Below are 20,391 nucleotides of genomic sequence, written 5' to 3' on the forward strand. Positions count from 1 at the left end.
TGCTAAGCAAGCAAAGGAAAACATAAATAAATTCAAAATATGTATCATTTACTGGTTCAGAGTAAAATGATACAAAATAAATCTATTTAACGTTCATCAGTATTTCTATGAATTTTCTATTTATGTCTAGAAAGCATCAGTACTGTATTTTGATGTCATGAAACTGAATTTGTCATTTAAAAAGGACAATGCTACTCTTCTAGTGTTGTTCAGCAGAAAATCTGAAATTCAATTTTGGGAGAAGCTAAAGTTCAATTTTATTAGTTTTGTGGTGTGTTTTGTGTTCTATTGCCCAGCTTATGGAGTTCATGGAATAAAACGTATTAACCAAACATGATTATTTTAACAATAACCGTATTAGAGGATATGTTCCAAAAATATGTTTAGCCTTTATCAAGTAGAACAAGAATGTTTTCACTTTTTGACTGCCTGTCTCTCTACATATATTAAAATATTGCCATGATCTTTATGTTGGAATGTTTAGAGCTGTCCAGAAACATAAGTTGAAAGGCTGTAGCAAAACCCTAGATTTCCCAGAAAGTTCTGTCTACTAAATGTCAATAGTAGTTTTTTTTCCCATCCTTTATTCTAACTTGGAAGCACGAAGAGTGTTAGACTGGAGTAACTAGCGTTAAGAGTGATTTTCAAAAGCACAAGCTAGTGATAGTTTGCAAGGAGGTGAAACCGAAGCCAGTTATAATATATCCAAAGCACAATCGTTTTTTTTTCTTGCCTAAAGGAGCACACAATTAATCTATTTGTAGTAAATGTATTCTCACATTTCATGTGAAGTTAAAGGGTAGTTAGTTTAATTCATACTAGTCAAGTCGTAAAAAAAAAGTGTCTTGTTTAGTATGAATATTTTTCTCTTTATATAGTAGTATTTACGCTTCATCATGCTGCAAGTGCATTTCATGTTAATCTCCTGCATCATTAGATTTGAATTGGTTCTAACAAAAATACAGTTGGAAAAAGTATTAGAATATTCTGGTGAGCTATGGTGGTAGACATGTGTAGGGAAATAAATCTGACAAATGATTTTTTTTATCAAAAATACTTTATATGTATAAAAGAAAATAATGTTAATACAATCGTATAGACATTAGATACAAGCAAGCAAAGACGTGCAGGTCACAGCATGCCCTAATGTATACGTTTGTATCATAACACAGACGTCCGTGGAGTCAAATCAAAGAATTGACTGACGATTCAAACAAAAACATTTCATTACATACTATGAATATATTAGCATTTCCACCCCATTTCTTATACTCTCTTCCAATCAGTATGGATCCACCCTGCTATCACACACCTTCAACACACCTCCTGGTAAGGGGGAAGCCCAAATCTATCACATTCTATAGTGCGTCACATTTAAGCATTTTACAGACTATCTTAACCTAATCTTTTAGAAACTTTCAAACTAGTCCTTTGTTTGTACTGGTCTGTTTCCACACTGTGTCTCCACTCCTCCACACATCTTGATTAGACACCTGCTAACTTTGGCGCTCTGCCCAGACGCCAACATACGAGAGACTGCAAATGTCTTGCTTAGCTAGTTACATGTGCTTTAAGCTGTATCAAAATATGAAAATAAAACTTTAACATAGAAGTAAAGAAATTTATAATCAAATACATAATTAATACGTTATGCAGAATGTCATCTACTACACATGGGTAATCTTAAATAACCTAGCCCTGGCCCTTACAGCCTACAACATGACAAAAAATAAATAAATACGTGAATAATCATTTCCTAGATTTTCTGAAAATAAGTATGCATTCACAAAGAACAGTATCTTAAAGCACACTCACTGAGAGCCAGACAACTACTAATCACATTGGCATTAATTTTCCTGCCATTTTGTCACATTTTGGAATGTGAAACAAAGTAGACTTTGGTTTAGCTTCTTGTCAGAAAAGAATGCACCTGTAATGGAATAATATAGGGTTAATATGCCTTGAGCATTCACCTAATCTCAGGGAGATGGAACAAGCTGACGTTTAATATTTGCAGAAACATGTTCAAATATAGCTTAAGACTAACTTCCTCTTATTTTTGAGACAAATGTATAATTATATGTGGTTTTGTCTAGTTTCGGTGTGAGATGGAGCTCGTTCTGTGTGGAGCAAGCACCCCTGCCTGGAAACTGATGACATCATTTTTGAAAATGTGACATCAATATTGAGCTAATTCCAAAGTTGCATGTCGAAGTGCAGTCCTTGGTGCTCTCAGATATTTGGGTGAGGATCTTGAATTCTTTTTTACGTATCTGTAATTAGTATCTGCTCTAATATGATTGTAATCTACTACACATGGGTAATCTTAAATAACCTAGCCCTGGCCCTTACAGCCCACAACATGACAAAAAATAAATAAATATGTGAATAATCATTTCCTAGATTTTCTGAAAATAAGATGATTAATGCATTCACAAAGAACAGTATCTTAAAGCACACTCACTGAGAGCCAGACAACTACTAATCACATTGGCATTAATTTTCCTGCCATTTTGTCACATTTTGGAATGTGAAACAAAGTAGACTTTGGTTTAGCCTCTTGTCAGAAAAGAATGCACCTGTAATGGAATAATATAGGGTTAATATGCCAAGAGCATTCACCTAATCTCAGGGAGATGGAACAAGATGACGTTTAATATTTGCAGAAACATGTTCAAATATAGCTTAAGACTAACTTCCTCTTATTTTTGAGACAAATGTATAATTATATGTGGTTTTGTCTAGTTTTGGTGTGAGATGGAGCTCGGTCTGTGTGGAGCAAGCACCCCTGCCTGGAAACTGATGACATCATTTTTGCAAATAAGACATCAATATTGAGCTAATTCCAAAGTTGCATGTTGAGGTGCAGTCCTTGGTGCTCTCAGATATTTGGGTGAGGATCTTGAATTCTTTTTTACCTATCTGTAATTAGTATCTGCTCTAATTTGATTAGCTGTCTCAGATACCTTTCCTAAAACAAATTAATGATTGAATTAAGATGACCTAATGGGTGATCCCTGGTAAGTATAACTGGTATACACAAGAATACATAATTAAAATAAGCTTGTTCAGGTAAAATACATGCAGCCAATATTTGGATTCAGGAGACAATGCTTCCTGCAGACGGAATTCCCAACACCACCTCCTTTAGTCCGGGCGGGGGGGGGGGCTGTTTTTGGAGGCCTCCCATCTAACAACTGACCAAGCCTAACTTTACTTACAGTATCGTCTGTGGTACCAGAAGAAGTTGAGGTTTTCAACAATGAAAGCATCATTTAGTTTCAATGTCTGAGGTCCCATAGGAATTAATTTTCGTGGCCTCGCCGATGTTCCTACAAGATGTGTCCACTTGATGAAACTGACGCTGATGTTGGTATTGGCGGGGTTGGATCTGTAGAGAGCCTGGTACAGAAACTTTCAGTCCAGTGTTGTATCATATTGGCAGGGCAGCTTGGTGGGAAGCAGCAGTATATGCATATGTTATTGATTGCTTGTGGATAAAGTTGGGTGCTTTAGGCACCTATTGATTTTTTGGGTGTGGTGCAGCAAGGTCAATTATTACGTTTATTATGAATATTTCAAACACAGTCACATTGTGTTACCCAGCGCTCTACTTACTTAGACCTCACAGAGACCCATACCTGTTTTGATGGCTCTGGTGGCTGAAAGCAAGAAGCTCAGCTGAAGAATAGCAAGTACTTGTTGAATGGCAGTCAATATATAAGTTACAAAGACACTGACCCTAAATCAAGAACAGTAAACATCCCCATTTCCTAGCATTAACATCAGTTCCTACTGAATTAAATACATCAAGCCTAAACTAAGTTATCCTTATAGCAGAAATCACTGTATTATTTTGGCTCATTCAGCAAGTGCAAAAAACAACTGGTAATAATAATGTGCTTGCGTGATGCCAATTAATAGACTCATTGATCTACCATAATCATGTTTTGAACTAGCTTCTGTTTCTCTGTAATGTGACTGTAATATTGCATTTTTTTCCCCAGATAATATCTATTCAGCCTCTTCCTTTGATTCTAATAATGTTGCATCATAATACATTATGCAGGTACAGAACTGTGTGTCTTTCTCTGGGTCCTCATCATGGAAGTTGAACTGATGTTTATTTACTACAGTTATTATTATTATTATTATTATTATTATTATTATTATTATTATTATTATTAATGATAATAATCTTATACTGAGAGACAGCACAGTTCATTGCAGCTGTGGTTGGTATTTTAACATTTAAATACAGCTATTACATGTTCAGGGTGTGCATCACATAGATACAATTAATTAATAAATCATGTTTTTGCTGTAGCTCTGATGATTTCGGGATTACAATATTTAAGGTAAAACATTCTTCTCCTTGTGCCCACAAGTGTTTCCTAAGGGTAAAAGCTCTGGCATCTATAAATATCCTCTTGAGTGGCATCTGTCCTGCTTTGAAACTCCCAGATGAGATTCCAGCATACTAAAGATAGTGAAAAAGGGTCTGTATCTTTCTATAGAGCCATTCTTCACATCTGCTGGGAACTCACTGCACATCAGCGTCTAATACAGTGATTGAGCAGCTTTTGTACATCCCTTCTGGATGGTCAGTTTTGATGTATGTATTTCAACCTGATGTAGGAGCATTTGCATGGGGCGAGTCTAGATTTTTAAATGGGTAATCTTGGTTCGGAGCAGCACGTGATGTCTATGATTTATAGCACATTTCTTTTTTTCAAGCAAACTGTCTAAATTCAGAAAAGCACTGAATACAACAAAGCGCACAAAAACCACAAACAGAAATGCATGAAACCACATGAGCGGATGTTTTATTTAAAGAGCATTTATACAAAGCATGTCTGTTATTACCTGAAGCTGCTGTTTGGTTAATGATAGGAAAGGGATTGGGGCAATTTCACTCACAAGGTGAAAGCACTTGAAGGTAAAGGCATGCAAACCTGGTCATGCTGGTTCAGGAAACTGGTGCTGGTTAAGCTGGTCCAATAAAATTAATTAAATCTGTTAACGGTAAATTTAAAATAAAGCCAACTGTTTGATGACTACATAGCTCTTCAGCTGGTCTATTTTATATACCTGGTGGGTGCCCTGTTAGAAGCAAGATAATATTTGTTCAAAGTCTCAACTTGCAGCAGAGTTTAGTAAAAACCAGTTCCACTACAACACCAGCCATGCAGAATAAACTTTAACCCTAGAAGAAATAATTGGTATATCACTAGTTTGAGCAATTCTTCCTGTTCAGCAGTAATGGTTTCACACTCTCTGTATTTTACCTGAGGCACATAACAGTATTTGCTGCGTGAAAACTATCCATCATTTTATTGAATGCCATCATATCACCAGAGGCAAAATGGCTTTAAAGTAGTATTGTAATAATGTGACCAGTAGTTTCAAAAAGACATTAGGGAAGTCATTTTGTAGTTATATCCAAATAGGAAACATTCTCTGTATATTAGCTCAGTTGGTCTCTATAATAATGTGCACCTTAATTATAGTTTGATGGAAATTTGTGGCATATACCTTCTAACTTGTTTATTTATTATTATTATTATTATTATTATTATTATTATTATTATTATTATTATTATTATTATTATTTTTATTTTTTTTTATGATACACTAAAATACAAGTGATTTGCACAATTTGCAAGCTGTTCTTTTACAATATATAACAAAGGCAACCAGCTGTTACCCAGATGAACACAAGAATGAAGTGGCGCACCGCATTCTGTATTTATTATACCGAGACGCTCGCCCAGCTTCCACTGGTGTCGCTGCAGTCCCAGATGCACAGAGCGTGCGCAGGATGACTTTCCCGTCGATTTACAGGGAGCTGGAGCTGGTGGAAGAGGACCAGTCTGTTGGTGTGAAACAGAGCGCTACAAGGATCTCTCACTGACAAACAGCAAAAAACCAGAACATCCCAGTCAATGCACAGAAAAGATACAGGCACCCGTCGCTTTGCAGTTACACCGGTGAGCAATGCACCTTTTTTTCTTTCAGAATATTCCAATGGATAAGGATTTTCTTCTAAAAAACAACATTAGATACAGTTTCACTGAACATTTGATAAAAAAAGACGCATTAGCTGCAGTAGTTGACAACATGAGACGGAGGTTGGTTTTCACTCGAGCTATTTCCCATAGCAACCGAGGATGTCTAGAAAATGTATGTATAGGTGTGAAATGCATAGGCCCCAAGAAAAACAAATATGTTTTGCAGGTATAGTGTAAAATGGTCATGATGAAATTTCAAATAATGCGTTATGTGATGATTACACCTTTAATTAATTACTGTAGATGGCACATTATGCGGCTAATATTAATTATTTAAAGGGTGAGAATGCTTAAGCATTGAAATATGCATGGATCATTACACATTCGCCTACACGAACAGTACTTTGCAAAAAAAAATAACCATTTATTAAAATTACTGTTTATTTTATTTTTGGGTGATTTAATACCTTAATTTATTTTTCAGTGCGAGACATACAGGTGGTATTTGTAATTGCAGGTGCATATTTAGTCCATACTGTACAGTACACACGTAACGGTAGTTATTATAATTATTAATATAATTGTATTAAAATAATGAATATGTTTGTTTACATATTCCCGTTGTGAAACAAATAATAATGTATTCAAAGTAATAATTTCATTTTATGACTGCAGCTGCCATTTGTAGGTATTTATTTCTTATTGTGATAATTTTTATTTTTTTTTTCCCGGCTCTTCAGTGTCAGTGCGAGGCGCAGTTTCTTTAGATTTATTTATTTATTTATTTATTTTACAAACACTTGTGCGGGATCATTTTGTCGGCTTGATGTTATTGTAATCAGATCTCATTCATTTCTGTTGGGTATCGATACCAGTACATACTGTAGTTAATTGTTAACTGTTATGCAATTTGTGTTGTCTAGCCTTTTCAAGGTCTCGTAGTTTAGTTCCATTAATAGAAATATACGATTGGTTTCTAATGGCATAGTAGTACTAAGCTGCATATAGGCTACTTTACAGTACAGTACAACGCTCACTGTACACGGACACAATAATGTTGCTTTGTAATGTAGTCTGAAACTGATAACTGATTATGACTATGCTTTATGAAAACTGATTTTTTTTTTAATCGTTATTAGATTTTTGGGAAAATGCACGGAATTCGTACAGTTGAGAAATATGTACATTGATTGCAGTACAGTTATAGTGATATTTAAGACTCAATCTAAATAATTTGATATATAATTGTATGTACATATGGGACATTTATCATTATAATATATATATATATATATATATATATATATATATATATATATATATATATATATATTTTAATGAAGGTTATTTATTATTTAAAAAAAATCAAGTATCTCCTAGGTGCTGTTTGTAATGTGGTTTCAGGCTCCACTAGCCCTTTTATAGGTTTTCAAACAAATGTCTGTAGATTTATGCAGAGCAAACATTTACCCCTTTCCAAACACATACACACGTCACCCATGGTGCGTGAGGTCTCACATTGACTCCGGCTAGGGTCGAATCACTAATTCAAAACTATACATATCAACCTACAAACTTAAAATTTGGGGGCATTTTAAGTTTTCAAATACACCAATTGTTAAAGAACAGTAGCCCAAACCTCACTGCATAAGTCCTCATATACCTTGTTGTTCAATAGTTAAACCTTTTGGAGGAAAGTGACAATTGACAATGGGCAACGGGCGTCTCATACACACACACACACACACACACACACACACATCCTGAAGCGGTTTGAAACGTACTGCTCAACAAGTGGTGTCAATAACATTACTATACACTTTGCAAATAATGAAAGTCATGGAAATATACTACAACAGGTAGGAAGAGTGGTTTATTGATCGGTTAAAGTGCCCTCTGTCTGTCTGTTTGTATTGCACTTATGAATAATACCTTCTTTCTGACATATCTCAAAGCCATATGGAACTACACGTTGTATTCTTCATTGCAGTTATCCAGAGATTGGTTGACTGCATAGGTTATTCAACTTGTTTGCCAATCAGGGATTTACAGAAAGTGGTTTAAAATCTTGCAGAATACTGCTTGGGTATAGATTAAAAAGCCATTGTATTTATATTTGGAATGAAATGTAAGTACAAATAGTGTAAAGACCTGAAACAAATCCATGGGAACAAACTGTAGGAGGCAGTGCTCTGTGCAAGACGGTAATGAATTTCACTTATTTTTCCAATGTAGGCTGTTAAGCATGCAAACAATTTTATCAATGCGTGCGTACTGTATTTTTTTATTATCTAGTATGCGTAGTTAAGCAGAATTTTACATGATGTCTCTTCATGAATATGCAGTAGATAGCTACATACAACAGATATACATTCATAGACAGATAACAAGATGGAGAGGTATTAAGTTCTCAAAATGTTTTATAAAAGTGTGGACTTTTATACTGGTAGTACTCATTGTATTATATCTATTTGTTGCAGCTGCCATTGCAGGCATCTTTTTAGGGTAAAAGTGAAGAACAAATATATCCCACCCAGTCATTCTGCATTGGTAGTAAATCGATAACATTTGCATGCACTTGCTAATTAAAATCATAAAGTATTTGAAGAGGGGACGCTTACATTTTCAGGGATACCAAGATGTTTAGTAAGACAGCAATCAGTCTGAGCGAGGCAAAATATGAACAACTGTCTCCTCCCCAAGGACCAACAAACCAACAGTGGATTAATACCTTTTTGAGTCACTACATAATACATTGCTATGGTTGCCAGATATGTCAACAACACTGGACAGGAACATTGTCTTTACTGTAGGAGGCATCAAGCAGGTTGAACTGGGAAGTTCTGAACAACATTCTGATGGTAAGGCAGGAGAGGAAAGACCCAAGTGTTTCAACGTGAACAAGGTTTAGAAGGAACAACTGCCACTGGTTTGTATTAAGGGACAGATCAATATTTGCTTTGACTTGTTTCTGTGTCGAGGCACCCAAATCACCAACCACAGTGTGAGAAATTTGCAACACAACAGTGCATCAATCTACAATATCTACCGGAGCTACTGTGCATTGTTTATCTCACAGCTGTTATCCTACCTAACCTACCATTCACAATATATTGATTCATCAGTAGTATACTTTTTTTTTTTTGGTCAATTTCCTCTTTGTGGATATAATTTATTCATAATACTATCGGTATGAGTGTAGCCATTTAAAACCTACAGAACCAGTATAGGGGTAAACTGAATGATGGTCTTATTGACCTGCTAAAGTCGTTGAGAAATTAAGGAACATGCACTAATTTGTGTCAATGTTGATGCTTTTAATCTGTGAGATGAAAGCCCCACACATTCTAGAAGAAAATAATACTACAGTGACCAGATGTGTGGGTCTGTATGCATTTTTCAAGAAAAAGTGTAAACAAATGTCAACATTACATTTTACTCCTACTTGTTAGTCACCAGCCATAGTTGCATGCTAGTTGCATTGCTATACTGTCTTCCATTGAAGACTGTCTAAGCTCTAGAATCATGTACCTCAATAGAATGTTGAAAGAAAAACAGGGAACAAAGGAAGCCTGTTTTCTCTGTCCCACTTGCTGGGCTGTTGTCCTTGCCCTTTCTAGTCAAGTAGGGGGTACTGCTGGGTCAGAGTTGAGGGACGTTACAAAAGAATTCAGGCATTATGTCACAATTTGAATTACAAGTTAGTTCTGGTGCTTTCCCAGTATGTTCTCATGCACACTGCGATCCTAGTATCTATAGAACTTCTGGGCAACATATGCTAGTGGTGCAGCACTGTAGCAGAAGGAGCTGTGCAATCATATAGTAGCAGTTGTGCATTCAGCTCTGCGTAATAGTCCACACTGAGAAGCCTGTTGTCTGGTGAGTTCTCTTGGAAGCATTGGCTAGATTAGACACTGCATAACACTTGAGGCATTTGCATAGACTTAAGAAGAGGCCCTTTCAGTTGGCAAGGATGCTGGGTCACTTGTATTGCTTAATTGCTTTGCAAATACTCATACAAATTTACTCTGGTTTCAAAGCACTAAATACATTTCTATTGTTTTTTTATTGATTTCAAAACATAATTACCCTCTGTTTATATAGTACTGTATATTATGTGGATTTGAACTGTGTGACTTATTACATTAAAAGAGTATGTCAAGCAGACTGTGCCCTTTTTAAAGTTGTGTTCAATAAAATATTGACTTCATTGAGGTATTTCTCAGAAGGCAATCTTTACCCAAATGCTGTCTGTATCTCATTTACTTATTGAGTATGACTCAAAACTCTACTGCAAGTTTCATGTTTCCAGTTCCGTGGTTTTGAAAGATAGAACTGCAGACTGTAGGGACCAAAATAATCTGAAAGCTTTCTGCTGGAGAAAGCTTTGTGGCTTGTTATTTCTTATAACAGACGGATAAGAATTGTTATATAACTTTTATCTCTTTTCTTTACTGAATCTGTATTCTTACAAAGGACTCTAGCCTACCTTTTAATCCTTTGAGTTTGGGATTTTTACAGTATTACCAGTGCTGTAGTTTATTTGGCACAGGTCCACTTTCTGTTGTTCATACAAAAAAAACAATTATTGCAGAAGGGAAATCACATCTAGCTAATTAAGAAGAAAAGTAATCCTTAATGAGGCTTTTTGTACTGCACACCTGTGGACGTATCCATGTATTACTGGGTATCAAACTGTGGCAACATTGTGACCACCAAAACGTGAATACTATATCCTGATTTATGTTTTTTTTTTAATTAAATAGTGTTACATTTGAAGAATAATATTAACACCTGAACTGATTTTAAATCACATATACACATTAAATGAAGCAACCTAAAAGTATATTCAATAAAAATACATATAAATATGAATTTTTTAACATTGCTCTTCACTCAACACATTTCATTACGATGAATGTCAGTTGCATAGTGTTTTTTTCTGGATATATTTTTCCAGTCTTACCCAGGTGTCTTAGACTTATTTATTCTGGTTGGAAGGTCAATGATAGACAATCTAAGTAATGGCTCTATCAGTCACTTAACAGAGAATAATAACACCCACACCCTTCTCTTCTCCATTTAGCCTTTTAGCTGTGACTTTAGGCTGCTGTTTTTAGTAATGGAATTTTCAGTGCCTCAAACCCAAGACTTTTTCCTCATTTTGACTTATTGATTTCAATCATTATACCATAGTCATATACGGTACTTCAATAACAGTCTAGTTGCATCAACTTGAATGTGAATGTTATACTATGTAATACAATGGTAGCCCAGTGGTCTTGTATCATGTTGTTGTGAAAAAGCATGATCTATACCAGCATAATCTATGTCTGGGCTGCAGCATGATTACTGAAGATTGAGGTCAAAAACTCATTAGGATCATAACATTAGTGTGCAAAACCCATTCTCCTCTCCTACCATAACCAATCAAAGGAAAATTCTAATCTCGCATGATAAGAAATGTTTTGAATCATCCAATCAGAGCTAATGTTAAAACAATCAGTATTAAATGTTGTGTTCTCAGATCATAATTCATTTTGTCAGCTGTGACCAATTCTTAAATTGCAGAAGCAATCATGCTATATTTTAAAAATTGCTGTGCTTTCAGTTTCTTTAATCGGTTTTTTATTTTATTTTATTTTATTTAATTTTTTTTACATTTTGACCACATTTTTTAACTTTTATATTGCATTCACTGCCTCAAGATGGCTTCCCATGGACCTCTCAGAACTACATTACCCATCATCCTCCTGCTCACTGGTTTATCCATCTCAGGTACATATGTGGGGAATGTAATTCTCAGAGGTGGTCAAAATGTAAACAGAAAAAAAAAAAATTATAACAATACACACACCTTACGTAAAAAGTTGTAGCAACACATGGGAACATGTAACACAATAATATAAAAAGGTCCTTATGTACCCTTTAAATCGGACGAAACACGTTCATTTAATACAAAATAATCTTTAGCAAACTTGTTCTTCAATGTTTTGAAATTTGCAAGCCTAATCAATTGGAAATAGGGCAAATGCACTTTAATACTCGCATTGAGGGTGAGATGAAAATTGAGAGGATTGTACTGTAGATCCTGAAGTATCTTTTTGATTTTACCGAATCCTGATTTCACAAGAGCAGGAATATAAAAAAAGTGAAACACAGTGGCATTTATGAGATCTCCTACACGTCTGACCCGAAAGAAACAACCATTCTGCAGTTTACATGGAGCTTGAGCGCGTCATGAATGAATACTATTGTCATTAGATAAACCATTCTGCAGCTGGCCTTTGCAATTCAGCTAGTCGAACATGAAGAGGATGAATAGCTACGTTTCCTTATGCAACTTCATTTGTCAGCTCTTAGGCCTGCTACTGATAACCTCATTAAAACTCATTCCTGTTTATTGGTTGTCTATGCTGCGTGGAATCCACCAGAAGCCAGTTGTTTTTAGTTTATATCAAATCTAGGAAATTGACAGATTACAGTGCAGCAATCACTTTCAATGACCATATATTTATAACAACATGACAGCAGGTTGATTTAGAGCAGACTCCAGTAGGTGCCAACCAAACACCATACATATTTGCAGGGATAGAATATAAGGCCATTTTAGAAGAAAGAAAAACAAGATTCTTTCTTTAACATTCATGTATTTTATTGTGTAAAAGTTGTAGGAAAAAAAAAACATTAGTTGACTATAGGATTGTGTCACGTAAACCTAAAACCTACAACTGGGGAATATTTTGAAAAATATACAGTATTTTTGAAAATCAGCACATGTCTTTACACCTGCAGTTCATTAATCTTTTTTTCCACACAATATTTTATTGATTTACAAACAAGAAATTAAATTTGAAATATGTTATTATTATTTATTTCTTAGCAGACACCCTTATCCAGGGCGACTTACAATTGTTACAAGATATCACATTATACATTATTTCACATTATACAGATATCACATTATTTTACATACAATTACCCATTTATACAGTTGGGTTTTTACTGGAGCAATCTAGGTAAAGTACCTTGCTCAAGGGTACAACAACAGTGTCCCCCACTGGGGATTGAACCCACAACCCTCCGGTCAAGAGTCCAGAGCCCTAACCACTAGCCCTAACCACTACTCCACACTGCTGCCCAAAATATGTCCAAAATATAAATATCATATTGAGTACTCAATAATACATGTCTGCTTCAATCCTTTGCATTCATCAGCTTTGAACTGCCCACATGTAACTGTGTTAACACCAGATCTATGTGTGGGAGCGTGTGCATTTTCTAATTTTTGACCCAATTACAGTAATTCAATCAAAAAATCGGAAAATATCACTTCCATGTTGCACATTCAATCAAACTTTCATCTTTCCATGAGGGCTGCACACACTTTTGTTACTGCAGTGGTTTATTTGGTGAATGCCTTCCTATGGTAGTGTGATAGAAAAGCACCATAAAACAGGTCAGAAAGCAGCTTTAAAAAAAATTCTTTCCCCATAGTCCTTTTACCAGTTTCTATTCAAATGGTATCTCTTTCCACTGATAGACATGCAATAACTTCATCCACATCATGGTGCACTATATCTTTATGTTCACTTCACTGAGCAACATACATTTAGTTACTACAGTGGGAGCCAAAACGAACTAAAAATTTCAAAATATGGTGCGGTACTCGCCACGGTAAAACTGAAGTCAATGTGATGTGCAGTTTTGTCAACCGCTAGAGGGCGTTATCTGAGTAGACACTGGTTTGTTACAGATTACTACTGAAAGGTTTTGCCAGCGGATGTCGCACGCTAAAGCTCATGCATATCAAAAGTGCAAAGGTTACATTGAGTTAAAGTCATTTCTATACTGCACTGTAGTCAGAAAATACTGTATACTGTATGTATGTTGCAGTGACATAAGGATGTCCTAAAATATCTGAAATCCAAATCCTCGATAATTTCTGCTTGAAAACTAAAATACATAGCAGATTAAATCCAGGCTGTACTACTAAAACATTTTAAAACAGCGTGATCTTCATATAATTGTTTTAATGATCCTTTTTTGAATATACTGTACATCATGTCTACATACTGTATAAAAATAACCTCAGGCAGTAGAAATGGGGAATTGAAACCATTACGATTGAATCTCATAATTTGCCATTTAATGTAACAGAACATGACTGATTCATTCGGCAACACTGCCCTGTGTTCAATTTTATCATGTTAGCGACAAGTTGAACTAAAACAATAGAAAGTGACTGTTTTATGAAAGGATTGCTGCATAAAATGTATTCCTTTAAAAGGCAAGTTTAAACCAAAATCACCATGCATGATTTCTGGCTGGATAGAGATAAAAAGGTTCCTGTGTGAAACCAAACTAATAGATGTCTTTATGGGGCTGGCTGGTCCCAGTCTGGTGACCCTGTATAAAATACATTCTGTTGGATGTCTTGTATAAAAAATGGATGATTATCAAGTTTATGAACAGAGTCCTGATTAAATTAAATACAGGCACCATTTCAAGAACAAAAATATGATAAGTACCTGCCCTAATACCTTTACTGAAGTGAAGGGCCGTCACAGGAAGTTGAGTATGTTTTTCTGGAAGGATACACCATTTTACTATTTCTCAATGATTAGACTGTTTCAGATTCAACACCGGTCTTAGATATGCAAGCTCCCTAAGCGACGTACTCATTTTCAATAGAAAAAGTAGATTTATTTAATATTTATAGTCATCTTTATACTTTCTGCTACATATAGATGTAGAAACACTTGTGATTAGAGTCTGCTTGAATATTAAACTCACATTAAAGCCTAGTTACTGTATATACCAGCAGGAGGCAGAACTGCAAATTTGTTAGAACACAGCTGTGTTTCATCCCCTCCCCCTCCCCCTCTTTTTGCATTGAATAAACATGATGGATATAAACTATTGTGAATAGCACATGCACTGTTGAATCTTCAGAGGCATTGAACTTGCTTTTCTGAGGTCAAGTGATTATTTACCAAGTATGAATTCCAGATTAAATTGTCTGACATGATTTTTCTATAGATTGCCAGCTTCCGTGGAGCTTTTATATCCTGGTGCCAGTTTGATTAATGGGTGGCCGTTTTCTCTGGTACATTTTATTCTATTAGATTTGTGTTTTGTAAATATTTGTTTCAGACGTCCAAACATTGTTTCGGCTTTATTTAGTCACACAGAAGTACACCCACAAATCCAAACACCCACCAACAACTTTTGTTGCCACACTATTTTCTAAATAATATTGTAATAATTGTATATGTTTCTTTTTAATAGTTCGATTTTGTTTTATTAAACAAAAACTATGCAGTGCAGTCAAATACTTGTTTTTGAACAACATTAAATCCAGATCCAGGCCATTTAGCCAATGATATTGATATACTTACTGCTGGATCAAACCAGGCAGGTGGGACTCTTGGGGAGATTGGTTATTATTATCCAGGAGGTGAGGAGGATAAAAATCATCACCAATAATATTTTTCTGCAAACAGCATGGTATGTTGTTTATAAGGAATGGTATTGGAAACCTCCCTGCAAATTATCAAACTGGCAAGCATTGACTGTCCCTTCAGGAGATGCAGGCAAGCCAAATAAAATGTGCTTCAGTGGATGTGGGGGGATGGGGGAGAGATTGGACTCCTCTAAAAAGAGAGAAGGATACAAAAGACATCAAATCACAATGACGTATTTCAGTATGTCCTAATCTCTATTTTTTAATTTGTTTATTTAAATGCCTGTTTATTACAATCAAACAATCAATATTATTAACGTGAGCAGGATATTATTTAGACGTTTTTGATGTTTTTTGTTAGATAGCATTCGCAGCATTGTGTTTTTTGCTGCCAGATCACATGAGTGGCTTTGCATAATAGGCTCAAAACTCAAAAGGGGATCTCAGTGAAAAAGGATAGACCTGATGTTGCAGCCTGTTGTCATGTATGCAAGGCTCCTAAAAAGCACTAAGCGTGCCACTCCTTCTTGTAGAAATCAGAGATGCAAACTTTTTTGTTCTGTGGTAACCTTATCCCCTTAGGAAATTTGTGACTTTTTGTATTCCAGTTTCATTATGCCTGAGGGGGAATTCACACGGTTAAATTACAATCATGACTTTGGGGCAGCTTTACATTTTCGTACATTTCTTTTTAACACTTGTCAGATACCTGTTAATAGCATTTTTCATTTTCCTCCCTGCAGAAAAACATGTGCGTAGGCACAATTTTCGGTTTGTTTTGTTAATTGTTTTATTGTTAATTATCACCTGCACCTGGCTATGATTGTAAATTAGAGCCAGGTGCAGGGTTTATAAGGAGAGCAGTCAGTCTGCTCAGGGCTGCTGGTGTGTGTACAGCCGTAAAACAAAGGAAAAAGGTAGTGTGAAGCCTTTTTGCGTTTGTGCGCTGTTTTAGTTATTTTGTTACAGGTAAACAGCTTAGCTGTCCTGTCTTTTAGTTTAGTTTCCTGTTTTGTTTAGTTAGTGCTCAAAAAGAGCTAGGTGTTTGTTTTGTTTATTTTTGTTTTTGTGTTGTCTATTAAAAACAAAAATAGCGCATCCGTGCTTTTAAAAATCCATTTGTGTGTGTTGGGTCAGTGTTTTAAAGGGGCAACGAACCGCAGAGAGGTGCGATTCTTTCACAATATATATTTTCTATTATCTATATATACATATATGTGATACAAATTTAACATACATTTATTATTTTAAGTTATTATATTAACTTATTTATTGGTGCTAAGTTGTACACTAAATAAAGTAAGTGAAATCAGTGTTTTAAAGGGGCAACGAACCGCAGAGAGGTGCGATTCTTTCACAATATATATTTTCTATTATCTATATATACATATATGTGATACAAATTTAACATACATTTATTATTTTAAGTTATTATATTAACTTATTTATTGGTGCTAAGTTGTACACTAAATAAAATAAGTGAAAATTGCTGCTTGGTGCATGTATTATCTCTGGTCGACATGAATAAAAGAAAGTCAATTAAGTGTTTGCAGTCCAAAGCTTTATCCAGCAGTATTGTCAGCTTGATATACCCTAGCAGAAACCTGGGGGTATGAGGGAACACATTGTGATCTTGCAGTTCACAGCTTGAAGATAAACAAAGCTGCATGCTTTTATTAGACCCCTTTTACACAGCAGCAGTGTTTTAATTCCTGTTTTTCTCATCATTTTAGAAGTACAGTGATGTGTACACTTGCCTAGTCCATGTAGCAAACCTAACATTACTGTAATCATCCCAAATATTCATTGCCCTTTTTATAACACACATCTCTATGTTGTATACAGCTTTAACTACTCTTGCAAAAACAACACAACACAGCAAGCTGTACTACACCCGCCCTTTTTACTGTATATAAAGGGCATTTTATATAACATTCTCTATAAATACATTGTAACATGCAGAAATTATCCTGTGTGTAATATTCTTATAATTATTATACCTTAAAAATAATGATGACCCAGGACCTACTGGCTATCCGCAACTCACTTTTATAAACTGTGTCAGACAGCGTCCGAAGGTGCCAGTTTGTATAAAAAAATAAATTAAAAAAGCAGTTGCAGTTTCTTTAGCACTTTCATTTTATGGTGTAGCTTCAAGATATACAAGGGAATGAAAAACAGAAAAGCTACCTCAAAGAGCACATATGGGTTTTAGTGCAAAGTGAGTAAACAAGATAATTGAAAGCAGTTTACCTTGATTAAAGGATAGCCTATAGGTGTGTTTCACGATAATCTTGTGCTTCTAACAGGATTATGAGTACCCTCCTGTATGTGCCTGCACTGGTTCATTTTAAACAGCTTAAAAAATAATTAAAAAAACATGTTCAGGTTTAAATGTAAATTCATGATTATTTACATTTTAACATATAGGCCTAGATTCCACAGTGTTAAGGAGGCTCCCGAATACAGTGTGTTAAAAGCTGTACAGTGAAACAAGGAATCGGACACAAAAAAGAATTATATAAAATAGCAGATCTAGGAAGTGGTAATGAGGATCAGGAAATATTGTTAACCCATGGGAAGGTTTAAAACTCTCTCCCTCAATAGTTAATGTGGTTGTTAAAAACTGGACACAAAACAATCCTTCCCGCTTTATTTCCGATCTCTGTACATAAGATATCAGTAAGAATACTGTAGCTAACTCATTTGAAGGTACTGTAAGGTAACCCTATTACTTTTTTACAAGGCAGTATATAGAGTAGGCTGTACTGAGCTCATCCCTTCCGACAGTTAAGCTGGATGGGAAGTGCGTTCTTCACACCCAGTGTCTCATAAATCTTTTAAAAATTACTCTATTAAAATATCTTCACCAAAATGTATCAAAGTTGACATGCATCACAAATTACTTTGTGTTTTGTGAATATCAACACTTAGAGTTTTAAATGATATGCAGTATGCTTACAGTAGCAATATAATGTATGTGCGTTGCTGTATGTCACAATGGGAAGAAAAAAAAAGATCATTGAATTTGTTTTTCATGACATAATATAAAAAATATACGATAAGTGGTATAACAATCAATATTTTAGGTCCAGCTTTAAGCTGTTATTTATTTTTATTTTGCTCTAGTTAGAAAACACTGGATATTGTGCTTCTAGTCTATTCAAATTGAGGACATTGTCTTTGGGATGTAGTAAAACTACATGTACTTCCAGAGAAGGTTTCTTTTTGATTGTAGCGCATGCTTGCTAAAGCAAATCTCTTTTTTTGTGTGTTTTTTTCTTATTTTAGTTCCAGCACAGCAGGCAGCACATTCTTTTGTTTTTCCAACATCTTCCTTTTCTGCTGCTGTCAAAAATATTCTTGGATGTAAAGTGGGATTACGTTTTCAAAAGGAAATGTTTTACTGTTGGTAATTCTGTCGTCTGTGTCCTAGTCCAGTTTTTTGTTCTCCAGAAACAGACACAGCATGGCGTGGTTTGGTGTTTTTGGTTCTTTGTTTGCTGACATTGTAGTTTTAGGATTAAAAGAAAAATTGAAGGAGGTCAATAAAAAGTCAAAGCACTGGGTGCGGCAGTGATGGGGAGATTGCTTTCAGCTTGTTGTTGCTTGCTGTCAGGGCAGGGTGAATTAATTGTTACAAAGTATCTGGGGGGCCAAGAATTCAGGTTAAGTGTCATATTTGCAGTTACTGAATTCTGTATATGAGAAAATGCTATTATTATTATTATTGTTGTTGTTGTTGTTATACTTAAAATACTATCCATTATTAGTAGAACCATATTGTAGAAACAGAAACTTTGAATCAAATGGTGGTTTAACCTAAAAATAATAATCACAACAAAAAGCACAGCTTTGTTTTCTCTATTTGCCCGTGTTCCTAGCCATATAAGTTAGTGTTTATGGGTCAATTGCAACGAACTTGCAGAGTTAGTACGGAGCTGCGTACTAAGTTGCGTACTAGCTCGTACGGTACTATCTTGGGATCATCCCCAGCTGCATACTAAGTTAGCACCAATTTCATCGAAATAACAAGCGGAACAAAGTTGGAGACTAGCTGATCCCCAGCTTTAGTACGATACTAAGTGTGATTTTATAATGATGTACTCATTTCATGATTCTGATACTATAACTCAAAGTTTGTATTTACAGCAGTGGCCAGGGATATGTATGTTACTAGAATATGTGTTTTCTTTTATTGTAACTCTGAATCAGCCTGCTGTCGTCTTGTTGAAAAAAAACCAAAAAACAAGAAAGATTAAAGTATAATATTTTTGAAGTTAGACATAAATAATCAAATGGAGTACAGCTTGACAACTGGACTTTAACATTCAGACTATAAATCCAGTAATTACAAGACAGGGTCCTAACCTTTCGGAACCCATAATACTGGCAGATGGCTATTTCTCTGACTTTGTTTCTGTCTTGGTCATCCCCAAGGCAACACGACGAACACATCAAAAACAGAACTATACAGATGAAGTACTGGTTTTCATGCACTTAGAAATGTCTCATTAGGCATGAGCATTAGGCACAGGAATGTTTTAGTGCATTGCCACTTTGTATGTTGTTTTCTATACACTGGTTCCTTTGCTGTACTGCGCTGAAACTAATTGAAAAGTAAATGCAAATGAATAAATCCAATATATATATATATATATATATATATATATATATATTATATATATATATATATATATATATATATATATATATATATCTATATATATATATATATATATATATATATATATATATATATATATATATAAACAGTGTGTATATATACATATATATATAGTATATATACATATTTTAGCCCACTTGGTGTGTGTGTTTTTATGTTCTGTTTGACTGCCAGTTGTTCCTGAGTCTTGACAGATACAGGAATAATATATATTAGTGGTGGGACAC

At 35.0% G+C, this 20,391-nt stretch overlaps 1 protein-coding gene across 25 annotated transcripts in view; it reads left to right on the forward strand.

Annotated features, from left to right (window-relative positions):
- Positions 1-5,806: 5,806 nt before the first annotated feature.
- Positions 5,807-20,391, forward strand: part of LOC117415093 (neuronal cell adhesion molecule-like) — an 88,609-nt gene continuing 74,024 nt past the window's right edge. For 10 of the 25 annotated variants that reach the window (XM_059027474.1, XM_059027477.1, XM_059027479.1 and 7 more), the window contains exon 1: positions 5,808-5,990. The gene's annotated coding sequence lies outside the window, so the exon portion shown is untranslated. Of the gene's footprint in view, positions 5,991-20,391 lie in introns of all 25 variants that reach the window. The other 15 variants (XM_059027466.1, XM_059027463.1, XM_059027467.1 and 12 more) reach the window with 2 other exon arrangements.

The sequence above is a fragment of the Acipenser ruthenus genome, chromosome 7 (assembly GCF_902713425.1).
Source record: "Acipenser ruthenus chromosome 7, fAciRut3.2 maternal haplotype, whole genome shotgun sequence".
NCBI classification, from domain to species: Eukaryota; Metazoa; Chordata; class Actinopteri; order Acipenseriformes; family Acipenseridae; genus Acipenser; species Acipenser ruthenus.